Source organism: Nyctereutes procyonoides, unplaced genomic scaffold (genome assembly GCF_905146905.1).
Source record: "Nyctereutes procyonoides isolate TBG_1078 unplaced genomic scaffold, NYPRO_anot_genome, whole genome shotgun sequence".
Lineage (NCBI taxonomy): Eukaryota > Metazoa > Chordata > Mammalia > Carnivora > Canidae > Nyctereutes > Nyctereutes procyonoides.
In genome coordinates, this window is record NW_026575045.1 from 9,118,972 (window position 1) to 9,137,868 (window position 18,897).

The following is an 18,897-nucleotide window of genomic DNA, read 5'->3' on the forward strand; positions in this document are numbered from 1 at the left end:
AAAATTAGACATCAATATAAGTGTAAAACATAACACAATAAATCTCTTATAAGAAACATAGGAGAAAACCTAGATGACCTTGGATGGCAATGGTTTTTTAGATCCATTACTGAAAGCCCAACGCATAAAGGATTGATAAACTTGACTAAATTAGGAGATTGAAATTATAATTATATACTTCTGCCCTGCAAAAATACAGTCAAGAAAATGAGAAGACAAGCCACAAACTGGTAAAAAATATTTCTAAAACATATAGCTGATAAATGACTGTTACTCAAAAATGTAAACATTTAATACTCAACAACAACAACAAAAAAACATTTAAAAAATAGGTCAAAAAATCTGGGCAGCTTACCAAAGAACATGCACAGCTGGCAAATAAGAATATGAAAAGATGCTCAACATCATTTTTCTTTAGGGAATTACAAATTAAAACAATAGTGAGCTTTTCCACCTACTATCCCATCCCCCAGCATCCCCTTCTGATTGTATCCCACTTACTGCCAGCTCCGGGTTCCTGCTAGGTTAGAGTACCATTGACTCTTTCCAGCCATTGTCATGATCATCTACTGGGACCTCATCAGCCATGATGAGCTGGGTTGTGCCCGGAGATGGAGGGGAATATAGCCAGTAAGACACTGATGAGCCACTCATTGCTGAAAATGCCTTTGCTGAAGGCCCTGAGGGCAAAGGTACCCAACACACAGTCATCACTGGTGTTGATATTGTCATGAACTATCACTTGTAAGAGACCAAATTCACAAAAGAAGCCTACAAGTAGTATATCAAAGATTATATGAAATCAATCAAAGGGAAACTTAAAGAACAGTATCAAAAAGAGTAAAATTTTTTATGACAGGGGCTACAGAAAAAAATCAAGCACATGCTTGCTAATTTCAAAAACTACCAATTCTTTCTTGGTAAAAACATGAATCCAGATGACATGGTTTTTATCCTGGACTACCATGAAGATGGTATGAGCTCATATGTGATTTATTTGAAGGCTGGTTTAGTGTGAAAGAGTATTAACGCATTTGGATGTTATTAATGTCCCACTTTGGATGTTATCACCTATTGCCATGACTGGCTGCTGCTTTTCATACACACAGCACCAGAACTTAACAAAGGGACTGTTGTCATCTTGAACTCTTCGTTTATTTTGACCTTGATTTATTGGAGCAGAGTCATTGTTTTTAAGAAGAAAAAAAAACATGTCATGTTGTTGTCAAAAAATAAAAAGCACTTAAATTCAAAACAGCAATGAGATACCAATTCACAAGTATTAGAATGGCCAAAATCCAAAATTCTGATAACATGAAATGCTAATGAGGAACAACAGTTTTAGAATGTATTAGAACAGCCTTACAACATGCTAATAAGGAACATCAGTAATTCTCATTTATTGCTGCTAGAAGTGCAAAATGATATAGCCACTTTGGAATATAGCTTGGACTTTCTTACAAAACTAGACATGTTCTTTTCTTAAAATATTTTATTGGGATGCCTGGGTGCCTCAGCGGTTAAGCAACTGTGCTTTTCTAAAAAAAAAAAAAAAAAAAAAAAAAAAGAAAAAAGAAAAGAAAAGAATATTTATTTATTCATGAGAGACACAAAGATTCCAGAATCATGCCCTGAGCCAAAGGCAGATGCTCAACCACTGAGCCACCCAGGCATCCCAATATGTTCTTATCATGAAATATATCAGTTATGCTTCTTAGTATTTATTCAAATGAATTGAAGTCTTAATGTCCACACAAAATCCTGTATATGGAAGTTTATAGCAAATTAATTCATAACTGCCAAAACTTGGAAGTAACCAAGATGTCTTTCAGTAAGTAGAAATATACTTTGGTAAATACAGACAGTGGAATATTATTCAGCATTATAAAACAAGCTACTAAGCCAGGAAAAGATGTAGAGGAAACTTAAATGCATGTTACAAAATGAAAGAAACCAGTCTGAAAAGGCTACATATTATAGGATTTCAATGATATGATATTCTGGAAAACACAGAATTATGGAGACACTAAAAGGATTAGTAGTTGCCAGAGGTCACCTTAGGGAGGTTGCAGAGGAAAAGAGACAGCGCACAGAGACTTTTTAGGACAGTGAAACTACTCTGTGTGATATTATAATGGCAGATGCATGCCTTTATCCATTTGTCAAAAGCCATAGAAAATACAGAGCCAGGGGGGAACTCTAATGTAAATTAAGGACTCTGGGTGATAATGATCTGCCAATATAAGTTTGTTAATTATAACAAAAGTACCAGCCCATGCAGGATGTTGATAGTGAGACTGTTAAATATGATGGGAGAGGATGTAAAGAAAACTATCTATAGCTTTCAGTCAAATGTTTTTGTGAACCTAATGCCACTTTAAAAATTGCTCCAAAAGGGGCTCCTGGGTGGCTCAGTTGGTTGTGCATCCGGCCGTGGATTTCAGCTTAGGTTGTGATCTCACAGGCCATGATCTCGTGGATCATGAGATGGAGCCCACGTGGGGCTCCACACTCAGCAGGGAGCCTGTTTGAGACTCTTGTCTCTCTTCCTCTTCCTCTATGCCTCCTCCCCTACACTCTCACTCTCTCTCCAAAATAAAGAAAATAAATATTTTAAAAAATTATTCTAAATGATAAAGTCTTTTTTTAAAATGACAAATAGGATAAAATCATAGTTATAAGGTGCTACATTTTACCTAGATATTTATGTCTATTAGAACTCTTTGATAGAATTATCTGTTCTATATTTTAATATCAAAAGGAGTCTTATTTGGGATTGTTTTTGTTTTTTAAATAAAATCTACCTATGGCTTAAAAAAAGAATTGTTCCAAGGTATATCATAATCAAATCAGCATTCAATAAGAGATTTTGCACAAGGGAAAGGTAAGCTATGAAAACAGAGAGTTCTAAAGTTCTCTGCAAGGGAACTAACTGAATCAGGAAGAGAGTATAAGGAAGCTCAGGCTGAAAGGCACTCTTGAAAACAATGAAACAAATGAAAGTAACTCTGACAGTAGTTCAAATCAACTTTGAAAAACCAAAGAATGTCAGTACATTTAATTAGAAAAGACAATATATGCATATTTCTTCCTTTTTCTTCTTTTAGCTTATTTTAAAAAGCAATTGTATAAACCAATACATATAAAATTTACTGTTGGCCCTATAATATATACAAATATAATAATATTTGACAATTAATGCATAAAGTAGGCAGGTGGGAACAGAACTACATAGGAGTAAGAAAGAGACACTAGACAAATCCTTAAGAACAAATAAAGAGAATCCAGAAGAACAAATGGAAAGAACCAAGAATAGTAAATAGGAAAGTTATTTTTAACAAACAATAAATATATCCTTCCTCTTTCTTTCTTTTTCTCCCAGCATCTTTTAAAAGGATTAATTATACATAAAGTAAAAATTATAACAATGTATTGTTGGGCTTGTATCACACATAAACTGGTATTAATTTAGTATAAATCTGAAGTAGATTCTGATAAGATATATATGATAAGCCTTAGAACAACCACTAAGAAAATAACACAAAACATATAGTAAAAATAAATCTAAAGAATTAAAATGTTAAACTAGGAAATATTTACTTTATACAAAAGAAGGCAATAAAAGAGGAACAGAAGAACAAAAAAGATTTGAGACATGCAAAAAACAGAGAAAATTATCACACAAAATCCAACTTTATCAATAATAACATAAAAGGTAAGTGGATTAAACAATTCAAGCAAAAAGCAGAGATCAGCAGATTGTATTAAAAAACAAGATCAAGGCCATCTGGCTAGCTCAGTTGTTAAGCATCTGTTTTGGGCTCAGGTCATTATCTCGGGGTCCTAGGATGGAGCCCCACTTTGGACTCCCTGTCCAGTGGGGAGTCTGCTTCTCCCTCACCCTTGGCCCCTCTTCCTTCACCCCTCTCTCTTGCTTTTGCTCTCTCTCTCTCTCGAATAAATAAATAAAATCTTTAATAAAGAAAAAAAGATCTAACTCTGTAAGAGATACACACTTTAGATTCAAAGGTAAATGTAGGTTGAAAGGAAAAGAATGGAAAAACAAATACAAACAGCAGCCATGAGAGAGCTGTAGTGCTATGATAGTATCAGACAAAATAGCCTTTAAAACAAAGAGGTTACTAGAGCTAAAAGACATTTTGTAATGATAAAAGGGTCAATTCATCAAGAATATTTAACAATTCTAAACACATCTGTACATAATAACCAAATCTCAAGTTACATGAAGCCAATATTGACAGAATTTAAGGGAAAAACTGACAATTCAAGAGTAATAGTCGGAGACATTAATATTTCAGTTTCAATAATGACTAGAACAACTAGACAAAGGGGCAACAAGTAACGAGACTTAACACTATAAACCAACTAGACCTAACAGACATCATTAGAACAATCTAGTCAGCAACTGAAAAAGACATATTTTTCTCAAGTACATGTGAAACATTCTCCATGGAAAACTCGGGTGGCTCAATGGTTGAGTGTCTGCCTTTGGCTCAGGTCATGATCCCAGGGTCCTGGGATCCAGCCCTGCATCGGGCTTCCCGCAGAGAACCTCCTTCTCCCTCTGCCTATGTCTCTTCCTCTCTGTGTCTCTCATGAATAAATAAATAAAATATTTTTAAAAAGAAAAAGAAACATCCTCCAGGATAGATCATAAGCTAGGCCATAAAACAATCTTCGATGAATCTAAAATTATTAAAATCATTAAAAACATTAAAAACATTAAAATGTTTTTTGACCACAATGGAATAAAGTTATAAATCAATAATGAGAAATTTAGGATATTCACAAATATATGGAAATTAAACAACATATTCCTTAGTATCTAATGTGTCAAATAAGAAACCACAATGGAAATTAGAAAATATTTTAGGATTAAAATATTGATATAACAAACCAAAATTATAAGAATGCAATCAAATCAGTTTTTAGAAAGAAATTTATAGCTCTAAACACCTATATTAAAAAGGAAGAAAAATCTCAATTTAATATCCTAATCTTTCATCTTAAAGCAATGAAAAGAACAACTGAATCAAGCAGATGGAAAGAAATCATAAAAATTAAGGCAGACATCAATGCAATAGAAAATAGAAAAATGAGAACAAAAATCAAAAACAGTAAAACTTCATTCTTTGAAGAGATCAAAAAAACTTGATAACACTTTAGCTAGACTGACCAAGAATAAGAGAGAAGACTCAAATTGCTAAAAATCAAGTACGAAAGAAGGGCTTCATTTTTGTGCTTTTCAGACACCATCAAGGAAGTGTCAAGATGATACACAGGGGATCCCTGAGTGGCGCAGCGGTTTGGCGACTGCCTTTGGCCCAGGGCGCGATCCTGGAGACCCGGGATCGAATCCCACGTTGGGCTCTCGGTGCATGGAGCCTGCTTCTCCCTCTGCCTGTGTCTCTGCCTCTCTCTCTCTCTGTGACTATCATAAAAATAAATAAATTAAAAAAAAAAAAAGATGATACACAGAACATAATTTATAAATCATATATCTAATAAGGTACATTTATCTAGAAGTAAAGACAACTCAATATAGAAATGTACAAAAGATCTAAATAAATCCAAGGCAAATATATAAATCCAAAAAGATCTCCAAAGAAGATATAAATGGCCAATCAGCACATGAAAAGAAGCTCAATATTAATAGCCACTAGGGAAACGCAAATCAAAACACAGTAAGATACCACTTTGTATCTACTACATAGCTATAATCAAAAAGACAGACATAAACAAATGTTGGCAAGGCTGTGGAGAAATCCAAATGCTTATACGTTGCTAGTAGAAATGAAAAACGAGACAGCCTTAGTGGAAAACAATCAGGCTGTTCCTCAAAAGGGTACAAAAAGAAGTACCATATTACCAAGCAATCTACCCCTAAGTGTTCAACAAAATCATATATTACACAAAACCTTTATGATCACAGTATTATTCATAATAGCCAAAATGTGGAAACAAATGTCCCTCAACTGATAAATGGGTAAATAAAATATAATATATCCATATAATGGAGTATTGTTTGGTATTAAAAAGGAATCAAGCACTGATAAATGCCACAGGATGGATGAGCCTTGATAATATTACCCTAAGTGCAGAAGCCAATCACAAAAGACCATATACTATATAAGTCCACTTACATGAAATGAAGTGTACAAAATTTATGTGAAATGTCCAGAATGGGCAAATCTATAAGAACAGAAAATACTTTAGTGGTTGCCTAGGACTGAGGAGTAGAGGGAGGGGGCTGGAAGAAGATGTGGGGAAATGTTAGCAGGTATCAGTTTGTTTTGAGGGCAACAAGATATTTTCAAATTGTGGTGATGGTTACACAACTGTGAATGTATTAATACTTTAATTGTACACTGTAAATGAATGAATTATATGGTGCGAATATATATCAATAAAGGTACTAAGAGGAAGAAGACTAAAGAAGAGGAAAAAGTAGAAGAGTTGACTCTATCTTATCATGTTTAATGCTTAACCATGAATAGAAAATCTATGGACCCTGTAAATTATGGAAGTTTCTAAATTGAGTACGTAGTTCACATCAATCTTCATGACAACTTTGCTCCTATGGATGGATCAAAATAAGTCACATTCAATTAGGGAACTTGTGGGGACAGGAAATATATTAATTTTTCCTCAGATAATTCTGCTAAGAAGTTGATTGGCTGTCCCAGTGGCCTCCTCCCATTGGAAAACCATTTAAAATGATCAAAGATCTGTACCTATGCACAAAATGCTTGAATTCACTGATGCATGGCCTTTGGTTTACATCACTGGGTACAACAAAAACTGGTATCTGGGAAGAGGTCATCTCTGTGGAGAAAAGGCAATGAATACAAGAGTCATAATCTCTGATTTGTTGATAAAAATCAAAGTTAAATACTTTTCTTAAGGAGAAGAAAACAATGCTCTGGCTATATAATAATGTGATTTCTATGAGTTTCCAATCATTAACGTTACTTATAAAAAAATTAACTCAATTTCCCTTATGTAGTAGTCTCTTAGTTATGTAGGGGAAGTTTTTTGAAGTAGTTTTATGCATTGCTAGTTTCAAGTAGGATTCACAAAAATGTGAAATTGATCACGCTATTCAAATTAAAACATAAAATTGGGATGATATTGGTTTTTATTGGAAGAAAATTGAACTTTGAAAAACTGAGGATACCAGAAACGTCAATGCCCATATAAGTCCACTAGAAATGTGACTTCAGAGAACACACATTAAGTACATTCTTAGTAAACTCTGCTGAATTCCCCATTTAAAATGCAACTCTTTCTTTCTTGGTGAGATACCTCTCAAATAACTTGCTCAGAAGCCACCAAGGCTCTTCTTAATACATGAGCAGATGTTATTTGTGTAGCTTAATTGTTAAATTGACAAAATAAGCAAATACTTCCATTCTTTCTAATTAAGTAACATTCCCTTATCCCAAAAAATTCATTTTTCATTTAATGCCACAGTCTATCTGGTTTTCATTCTGAATGTTTAGTAGAGCCACAAAACAAAAGAAAATTTTCACTTTGGAACACTTGGCCTAAATGTTGATCTGGTAAATAATCTGCTAGGTATCCCTCAAAGATAAATAGGATTATAATTTCCATGGGAGTTAGTTCCTAAGAATCTCTTTTGAATTCCATATTTTGTCCTTAAAGGAATAACCACTATGTGATTCACTCCCCTCCCTCTTCCAGCATATGAATGGAAGTTCATACAGGTAAATGGCCAGGCTTAGTTTTCAAGTGAAAGGAGGTACTCTGGTTTTTTTTTAAATATTATGAAGTAGGCAAAAAAGAATAAACATTAACTTCAGACTCAATATAAAGTAGGAACTGAATAAATCATCATTCTATGTGGCATTAGCGCTCGGAGAAACAATGCGAGCAGATTGTCCTTACCCACAACAAACTTATTAATACACTACTAAATCTCTGGCTGTAGGAGTTGGCGATTCAATATTTTGTGTCTCATTAGCGCCACCTGCTGAGTACTGCTCACATTTCGTAAAATGTAGTCAGAAATCAACTGCTTGTAAACGCGAAAAGAACAAGATCAAAATAACAAAAGAATGACAATAGAATTATTATATCTCCAGCATTTTCTTTTCATCTGTGCTATTTGAGAATAGGTGCAATAACCAGAGCAGTGAGTCTCAGATCAGAAAAAAGAATTGGCTTTACATTTTATTTATATAAATATGATACTTAATTTTATTAATACGGCCTTTACCTTGGCAAAAGCAAATATTAAGCCATAGCTGCCTTACCCATGTCATGAATTTATAATACAAATTATATAAAATAATTCGTGTAAAAAATCTTTGCAAACCACAGAACATTAAAAATGTGAAACATTCTATACAATTTAACCCATAATGGAATGGTATTTTCAGTTTTATTTTAATTTTTTTCAAAAATTTTTGAAATGTCATAGCTGAATTTATGATCCAAGCTAGGCTACTACTTTAGGTTCCATTTATTTAAGCATTTGAAAAGCTAAAATATTTCAATTCCCGGGAAAGAGATTTCCTACCTTTGATGGTTTGGAACCCCTTTCTTATATCTTGTCATTTATTAAAAAAAAAAAAGTAAAGGGATTAGTCTTATGGCTCAGTCGTATTTATTTTTCAGTTCTGAAAATGCATTGAATCTCACACAGTAAACATGCATAAGAAGATTTTATTAGCCAAAATGGAGTTGGTACTTCAAACTTGTGATTTTGCTCAGTTGCGAAGTGCATGAGGTTATCTGATACCTAAGACTGTAGTTATCAACTACATTGACTTTTGACTGCTGTTGTTTAAGAAAAGTTCCTCTCACAAACTTTAGTTCTTTCACCATCTACCTATGGATCATGTCTGAAGTAATAAAATACTAATAGTAAACAAAACAATATAAAGTCGCAAGTAATAAAATAAAAATGAAATAATTCCATATATCTGATTAAATCTATTCATTACACTCATTTTTTTCAACTGTATACATAGTACAGGTAGGACACCAGGATTGAGGAATCAACCAATACTTATTTCGCTTATTTTCTTATCCACTGTATCCATTTATATAACAAGCAGCTTACTGAATTTGGAAGCATCTAATATCTGTAAACATTCAGGTATTTGTCATTTTTACCTGAATGTTTCCTTTTCAAATGGAGGCTTCCATATTTTATAAATATAAACATAGCTGAAATACTGAAGTCACTTACACTCTCCAAATGCAAATATATGAATGTTTAACAGATACCTTCCTTTGGCCCAATTCCCTCTTCCATTCACATCTTCCTGGCTATCCCTCCAGATCCCCCAGAGGTTTCTCAGCATGAAGAGCCCAATTATGAAGTAGGAAAAGTTCCACTCAAAGCCGATACATGCAGTTACAAAGTGCTCTGGAGAGGTTAAAAGACTGATATGAATTTGGTCCATGGAATATAACCTGCAGCAATATTGCCAGAGAAGACAAGAATTTGAATGAGCCTCCATTGGAAAAATAAATTACTTTGTCGCCTTGAAGGCAATCTCCATGGGTCAAGGCTAAAGCCTTTTTCTTCAGTGTTATATGGAGAATCATCTCTATTGCTGTTTTTTTCCAGATAACTAGGTGGTTTTGACATTTTTGTGGTCAGTAATCTGATATTTTTTCACAAATTGTCTTTTTGAAAATGGAAAGTGTTCTCATTAGTTGAGTGGGAATGTTTGATCATACTAACAAATGTCTTTCTCAAAATGTATCATAACTTTAAACAAGGTCAGTGTATTAATAAGACTACTACCTTCCTCATATTTATTTTGTGTCTCTGGTCTTATATTTCCATATGTATCCAGATAATGTCAACAGCAGGAGAAAATAACATCTTAGTTCAAGAAATATAATCTTGTTAATATTTATTTAAGAGATACTGATCTGATAATGATCATCAGTAAACATTTCAGTCAAAAAACCAAAAATGCATTTGTGTCTACAAATGTATTTAATTTCCATACCTGAAACTTTAATTCAAGGAGAAAAACAGACCAGCTCTGAAACTAAGGATGATGGTAGCATAAAACATAATAATTATAAAGGTCATTACAATTTACTGATTAAGGTTTATATGCCAAATATCCAGCTAGACAATCTACATTCATTATCTTATATATTATTATTAGCAATAATATGAATTTCATACTATTATCACCACTTTTCAGGCAAGAAAACTAAATCTAGAGAGGTAAAATAATATATCCAAGGTCAAACAGCTAGATAATGACAAAAAAAAATTGAACTGAAATCTGGCAAATAGCTACGTCTGCAAGGATTAAAAGGTAGTTTTTCCTAATTCACTTAGAGCCATAGTCTGCTCACCATTTTGTGTGCCTATGGCACCCTCTGTCCAAATGGAATGGGTTGGGATCCTTGGGTGGCTCAGCGGTTTGACACCTTCCTTTGGCCCAGAGCATGATCCTGGTGTCCGGGGATCGAATCCCCCTTGGAGCTCCTTGCGTGGAGCCTGTTTCTCCCTCTGCCTGTGTCTCTGCCTCTTTCTCTCTCCCTCTCTTTCTGTCTCTAATAAATAAATAAAATCTTTAAAAAAATGGAATGGGTTTTCTAATTTGTTCAAAGATGTCAAGTGGCCTAGTTTTAGCCCTGTACATTGCCAAATGTTTTGAAAATTCAGAGAGAAGAATTGTTGATAGTTCAGTTGATCAGGGATGGATTCATAGATATAAGAAATTTAAATTTAGCCTCCAAATGGGTAGGATTTTAGTGAGGAAAGTAAACAGTATGGTGGGAAAATAAAAGCATTTTTGGAAAATGCAATAGGTCTACACACGGAAAAGGAATAAGACACATTTGAGGTATAGGAGATGGTCTAGAATGGCTAAAGTAGATTTTTCTAGAATGGGAGAACAGATTGAAAAAGGCCAACTTGAGAATACTCAAAATACTAAATTAAGATGTGTAATCTATGATCATTAAAATTTGGGGAGTAAAGATGATTTTGGGAGGAAGCAACAAAACTGTATATTGAGCAATTATCCTGGCAGTGGGTGTAGAAGCGTTTGAGCCAGTAATATGGCAATTAGAAGACAGTCTCAAACTATTAATACCAGACCTGAACTACACTAGTAGAAGTAAAGGAACAGGAGAGAAGAGATAATCAATCACTAGAAATGCATCATTGTTCTTTGTTCCTATGAACACTTTATTTTTTAAGTTCTTAGTTCTAATATTTTTCATGTAGGCATTAAGTTAAAACACTGAGCTCTTTCGGAATTTGACATGGGGTAATGATTGTGAAAAATTATCCAAAGACCTTGAATTGTGATTTCACAGAAATGTTAAATCAGAGAAATAACTTTAATACCCATTGCTCTCTGTAATCTCTTAATCTTACAAAAAACACACTTACCCAAACACATATCTATATCTACACAAAAATATAACTTCAGCCTACATTTACTGTAAGAAGCTGTGCATAGAATATTTGGCTCCAGGAGGGTGTGAAAAGTTATTAAAATCTTGTTTAGGGCAACCCGGGTGGCTCAGCAGTTAGGCGTTGCCTTCAGCCTAGGGCGTGATCCTGGAGACCCCCACGTCAGGCTCCCTGCATGGAGCCTGCTTCTGCCTCTGCCTGTGTCTCTGCCTATCTCTCTCTCTCTCTCTCTCTCTCTCTCTCTCTCTCTCTCTCTTTGTGTGTCTCTCATGAATAAATAAAAAAATAAAATCTTTAAAAAATAAAATGTTGTTTGAATACAGAGAACAAGGATTTCTTTATTTAGAAGATTTTATAAAGGACTCAAGGATAAATTACTGGAACCTTATATCCACTAACAGTCTTGAAACCCTAATAGGTTGTTGATGCTCTTGAGTTCTGACAAATCAGCAATCAGTGGAAGGTCTCTATAGCACATCTGTGATATCATTCAATTCCAAATTGCTCTGTCTACGAATTCCAGGGAATTTACCCCAGCAGGGTCTTGATTTTTCACAAGATCTTTCTGTGTTATTTGATAACTGATGAGCAATTTTTCAATGGGTATTACGGAGACATTCTTTTATTTTCTTATCCATTTAAGTTTCTATTCATGATTCAGTATTACATATTTTTAACAGACCTGTTGGCACAAAATCATCTTTCAGCTTATTGTTACTGGAAATTGTAACTGCTGCTACCCAAATAACTCCATAATTATCTTTGTTCTTTTTTTAATCTTTGTTCTTAACATAATTGCTTTTAATAAATTAATTTCTAAGATTATCATGATTAATATTACTAGAAACCTGCCACCTCACCCAAAATAGGTTAAATAGTCCCATAATAGTTTTACAGATAAAAAGTGCTATTAGAAAGTTGCAGCACAAAACTCATCTTAAACTATTTGTGTCTCAGGGATCCCTGGGTGGCACAGCGGTTTAGCGCCTGCCTTTGGCCCAGGGCGCGATCCTGGAGACCCGGGATCGAGTCCCACGTCGGGCTCCCGGTGCATGGAGCCTGCTTCTCCCTCTGCCTGTGTCTCTGCCTCTCTCTCTCTCGCTCTCTCTGTGTGACTATCATAAATAAATAAATTAAACTATTTGTGTCTCAATAACAAACAATAAAAAATGGGATTGGTTTCCATTCACTGGAGTGTCAAAAAATGCTTATGATGACAAGTTCACTAGATATTCATAGGATCTTTTGACACAAGTTGAAAAGTTTATACCCCTTACATATAAAGCTGGAAAAAATCCCTCCATCTGAAACTATCAGAAAATCTGTAATGGTTTTAGTTCATATGACACATAAAACTCAAATAATTATAGTCAGTAGCATATTAATAAAGTCATCTCACATATGTTCTCATATTTTACTAACTCCAGTACTTTTCCATCCCAAGATCTATATTTACAATTTTAAAGATAAATTACCACATTCCAATACTTGATAAGTAGGAATTCATAGAAAAGTGGCCATTAATTTTTTTATAAAAAGGAGCAAAGGTGGTTTATATATGAGATGTTCAAAACAGAGAAAGGTTTTAATCAGCTTTCAAAAGCTAAATTTGTCTCAAGCTCATTATTATTCAAAGCAATGAATTTTCCCTGGTAACATGTCACAGAGGGAATAAGGAATGGAAAGTCTAATGAAAGCCCAGCAATTTAGCACAGGGTTTAAATTCAGTAATCTGGAGTTTGTGCACATAAGACTAAATATATGCACTAAAGTTTGATTCTAAAAAATAAAATAAAATAAAGTTTGATTCTATAAGCATTTCAGAAATTAAAGGAATCTATGTATTTCAAAAATACAAAATATGATTCAACATATATTAAAATTAAGCAGCAGTTAGAGTACACTACCTTATCAAACATATAATTATTTATTTTTCCCAAACTAAAGCTTATGACAGAAGTATTTGCAATTTCTCAATATGTCCAACACTGAAAAATTATAACAAATTGATGACTTATGGATCTTATGTTGATGAAAATTAGAGTGAAATCAGGGATAAACACCAACACAGAGTACTACTAAGCCTGAGCTTTCTGAGTTTGATTCTAGAGCAAACAATTTTAAAAAAACCATTTGCTGTCAGATATGTACCTCCCTACAGACACCTGGTTCACAAAAAAAAATTTTTTAAACTTGGAATGTGCAAATTTAAAAATTCAGTATTTTTCAGAAAGATGAAAATAACCCTTCAACCAATAAATCTAAAACATCTAGTTACAGTGCTATAATGCTCACTAACTCTTTTAGCATTTAAATAATTTGAAATAGGGCAGCCAGGTGGCTCAGTGGTTTAGCGCTACTTTCAGCCCAGGGCATGATCCTGGAGACCCGGGATCAAGTCCCACGTCGGGCTCCCTGCATTGAGCCTGCCTCTGCCTGTGTCTCTGCCTCTCTCTTTCTCTGTGTCTCTCATGAATAAATAAATGAAATCTTAAAAAAAAAATTTGAAATAACATGAAAACTTGAACATGTTGAAAGGTTATGCTAAAACACTCATATTTGTAGACCTCACCAAGTTATTACTAAGAATATTAATCATCTGTACATAACCAATCTTGATGCCAAAGTTTTTCATCTGATAATGGCAATTTGTGGTAAGTTCAGATAAGAGCCCTCCAAAATCATGTTTGTAAGATGCAGGTTGCTTCATAATGAAGAATCTATTCATTGATAAATTACCATAATATCTCTTCAGGTTTATCTAGGAATCGCTCTTGGGAGAAATTCCTATATCTAAAGATCTTTGGGGATATAATGACTATTTAAAAAGTGTCAGGGGGCGTAGAAGCTTTTGGGAAGTTGATGTGAATTTGATGACCAAGAAATAGTCCATTTTCTGGCATATCTGAAGGACAAACACCAAGGCTGCCTAAAGGTAATTTTTTTTTTTTAACATCAGACCAGTTGGTCTAACTACTGTCTTCCTTTCTACATTTTCTTAGTATACTTCCTTCCTCTTTAAGATCAGGTGCATCAGGTGTAATCAGGAGTGCACATTCAGTTTAAAAGGATAAAACATTTCCACATTCATGTGGGTGGCAGATTATTATAGTGAAGAACCCCAGGGAAGAAAGGCATAGGAAACCATCAGAGCAGTCATACAATAATCCTTGCCCTCAGTGCTCCCAATTCAGAAGCCTATGTCAGGTCTCAGAGAGCACCAGAGCAATGAGTTTTCTGCATTGAGAACACAACATCCACTCATTTGTGTGTGTTTCACACTTGTGTTCCCCAAGTGTCTTAGACTGGGTTCCATAGAGACAAATTCTGAGATGACAACGTGTATGCAGGAGGTATATTGAAGAGTGCTTTCAGGAACTGACCCCATAAGGAAATGAGGAAAGTAGGATTGAGCAGATGAAGAAGCTCCTGCAAAGTGGTTGCTCCTGAAGGTTCCATCATTCCAGTAGCTGGAATGCCCTTCAGAGCTGTTCTGAAATGGAATGGGAACAGGCCTTTTAGTTCTGCATTGGCCAGTTTCTGGCCATGTTTCACTCTCTGGGAAGGAACACATGCTCAGGTGAGAAATTTCCCTGCAGCAGAGGACTCTGCTCAGTGAAGCATGTAGTTGTGCACTGCCAGCAGCCAATATTCCTAGCAGTGGGGTGATGGTATATACAAAAGGCATCATAGCCTCTATGACACCAGAAAGGGAGATGTGATTCAGTCAGGCTAACCACATCTAAATAAGAAGACCTCATCAAGCTTTCTGAATCAAGCCAATTCATGAATGGCTCTGGCTGGTGCCCTAAGAACTGGTCCAGGCAGTTGCAGCCAAGTAAACCAGTCCGCTTTCACCCAAATGATAAAGAGCAAAGAATCTCCAGGGACTGTAGCATGGTGGGTACTTGAAGGCTTACAGACTCATCTTCAGTGTAACAAATGAAAAACTTCTCAAAAATACCATATCAACACCACCACAATAATATTTTATGTTAATTTTGTACTTACAGTGCTAGATATTATGTCAAGTACGTAATCTATCTCATTTGATCCTAACAGCACCCCTGTGAGGTGAGTATTATTATTATTTTTTTGTTATATTTGGGAAATTGAAACAGGAATAAAAGCAGAAATGTATCCAATATGACACAAGTGATCATAGAACTTAAAGCATTTCACACTCTTTCATTCTAAGCGACTGTACTAAACTATCAACACAGCCTGACTTATTGCTGACCTTATACTACTTGGTACTTGGATCAAATTCTGTTGACTTTTTAGCTTTAAGTGTAAAGTAAGATCTGCGCATTACAAATACTGCAAAATTGAATTATATTTATTCAGCAATCCCATGATCTTTACTCTTCAGAATATTGTTGAGAACCGTGAAACTAGTTTTAAAGACTTTTATGTTACAGTAGAAAGAGTTTGATACAAATTGGATGGGTTTTTTCCTGTTTTCTGCTGTAAACAACTAGAAAACAATCATTGTAAAATATGAGGCAGCCATTGAAAAACAAGCAGCACAGAACTGAAGGCACTGCAAAGAGAGAAATAAACCAGGCAAGCCCAGGCTGCATAAACTTATTCCCTAGAGGCAGCTCAGGTCCCTAGCTCAGAAAGTGGAAACCCTAACATCATTCAGTGGCCTCATTGAATTGAGGAATCAGAAATCAGTGCTTGAAGAAACAAAGAGGCTTAGAATTTGGGCGTCAGAGTACTACACATCCAGCTAAATAAAGAGAAACCTAGAGAAGAACAGGAGGGGGTCCATTTGAGGCTCTGACTGAGTACTGATCTCCTCAAGCATAGAAGAAGCTTCCCAAAATCAGAGAAAAAACCACTCACAAGTAGTTACAAGGCAAACTGAGTTAAGAATATTTTGTGTCTCCACAGCCAAAGTAGAAAGACTTTGTAATGCAATGTGTATCCTGTAGAATACAGAAGATACATACATACTACTTTAGTTGTGAACCTAGATTTGCCCCATTACAAGTTAATCTAAACCCATCTTAACATGCTGAAATCAAGCCTGAAAGGTATCCAACTGATTCAAGTAAGCTACTTGTATGCCAGGACAAATTCTGACCCCATTGAAAGGGAATCAATAAAATAGAGCAACCAACAAAATGTCAGTAATCCAGTTTAAAATTACAAGGCATACAGAAAACAGAAACATAAAACCCATAATGAAAAAATTGATCATTAGAATAGACAAACAAGGACACTAAACAGCTATTAAAATATATCCCATCTACTTTTAAAATTGCAGAGAAAAATACTAACATGATGATTTAAAAAATGGAAGATTAAAAAAAAAAGACCCACATTCAAATTCTAGAGCCGGATTAGCTCTAGAAAGATTGACAAACTTTTTTCTTAAATAGTCAGATGGTTAATATTTTAGGTTTATGGGCCATGTATCTCTGTTGCAACTATGCTGACCTTGCAGAGCAAAAGCAACCACAGACCACAGACAATACATAAATGAATGAGCATTGCTAAGTTGCAATAAAACCTTGTTTTATAAAAGGAGTGGTTGATCCATGGGCTATGGTTATTTCTTGACGGCACTGACCCTTGTCCTATAGATAAATATACAATATCACAGATGAAAAATTTCCTGTGTAGGATTAACTTCAAATGACACACTGTAGAAGAAAGTATCAGTGATATTAACATAATAACTACTCACAATGAGAAGAGAGAGGGATCAGGGACCATATCAAGCACTCTAGCATGTATGTATTTGGAGTCCCAGAATAAGAGGGAAAAGGACAGAAAAATATTTGAAGAAATAATGGCTGATTCCCTCCCCTCCAAATTTGTTGAAAACAAATCCACAGATCCAGAGAGCTCAACAAATCCCAGCAGTTGAGGAAAATGAGGCTTAGTGTTATTAGCTAAATTTCCTGAGGCATTTTCATTACAAGCTGTGATTTAAATCTATTGTTCACTGATTTAAGAAGCCAAGTGTTTACCTATTTGGTGTACTTCCTCTCAAGTTTGATACAATGAGTCTAGTCTCCATAATAAGAGCAAAAATAGTATTTATTGAGAAATCACCTATGTGTTAGGCAGTGTGCTAGATATTACCTCACATATTCTCTCATTTAATTACAGCATCTATTGGGTAAGAATTATATTCCTCACTTTACCACTAGAAAAACTAAAACTTGTAGAGTTAACAGAGAATCTTTAAATAATAACCAGTAATGGTTAAAAGAGAGAGAGAGAGAGAGAGACACACACACACACACACACACACACACAAATTCAGGTTTTCTGGATTTATAGACTGTAATCTCCTATGGGGCTTGACTATATGGATGAGGCATCTGGAAAAGAAATAAGACCTATGTGTTTTACAACTAGAAACCATGCAATATAGGCATATTGGAAATATCTGAAATGTACAAATCCATTGATAAAAAAGAAAAATGAGGACTTAATTTAACTATTAGATCAAGCAATTGCTGGCAGCACACAAATTACTGACAACAAATCTCATAGCAAGTACAATAGCTCCAAGTATGGTTATAAAACTTAGAATCATAAAACCAGAGAATTGTGAAATTATTTACAGTTGTGGAATCCAGCCTATTCCTTTTGGAGAAATGGAAATGCAACTCAGCAAGTTAAATCATTTGCCTAAAATAACATGATTGGTTATTGACCCTTTCTGCTAAGGCATCCACAGTTCCTTTCCAGAAAATATAAATTATTCATGCAGAAAGACAAACCCAATTTTGGCAGGTCACAGATTTCAGTGAGATGCGAATTGGTTAAGGATTGTGATTTATGAATTGAGGCAGCTGTCCAGATTGCCTTATCTTAGCTGTCCTTCTGTGAAATCTACTACTGGGAGTACCTAAATTGATCTCTATTTCATCCCATTCAACAATCATTGGATATCGCATGAGGAGGAGGGTAAATTACTGTAATGAAATGCAAAATTCTGAGAATCAAAGAATGCCAGAGAGGAAACTTTATAAAGAGATTATATCTCTGTTTGCCAGATGTAAAATAAGCCAAGATAGTTTGTGACCATACTCTGAAAGATTAAATATAAATCATGCTTTATTTTAAGCAAATTGTCAGCACTATAAATGTCAATTACATACATTTATACATATATATGTAACATATATATACATATATATATACATAACTGTATATGTATATACAAACACACATGTTCTACCTTAAGCCCAATGAAGGCAGGAGCTATATTATTCTCACATATTCCCAACAATGTACATAGCAGTTGATATAGTTGGTATTTAATTGGTGAAACGAAAAAAATGAAAGTGAATGAGCACAAATAGAAAATCATAGCTCTAAAACAAGACATGTGATTAGATTTGAAGCATTAATTTAGAGCAGATTGTAAATAATAATAAGGAAGAGTATATGTGGATGTTAACCATCCTGACTAGTGCTTTTCT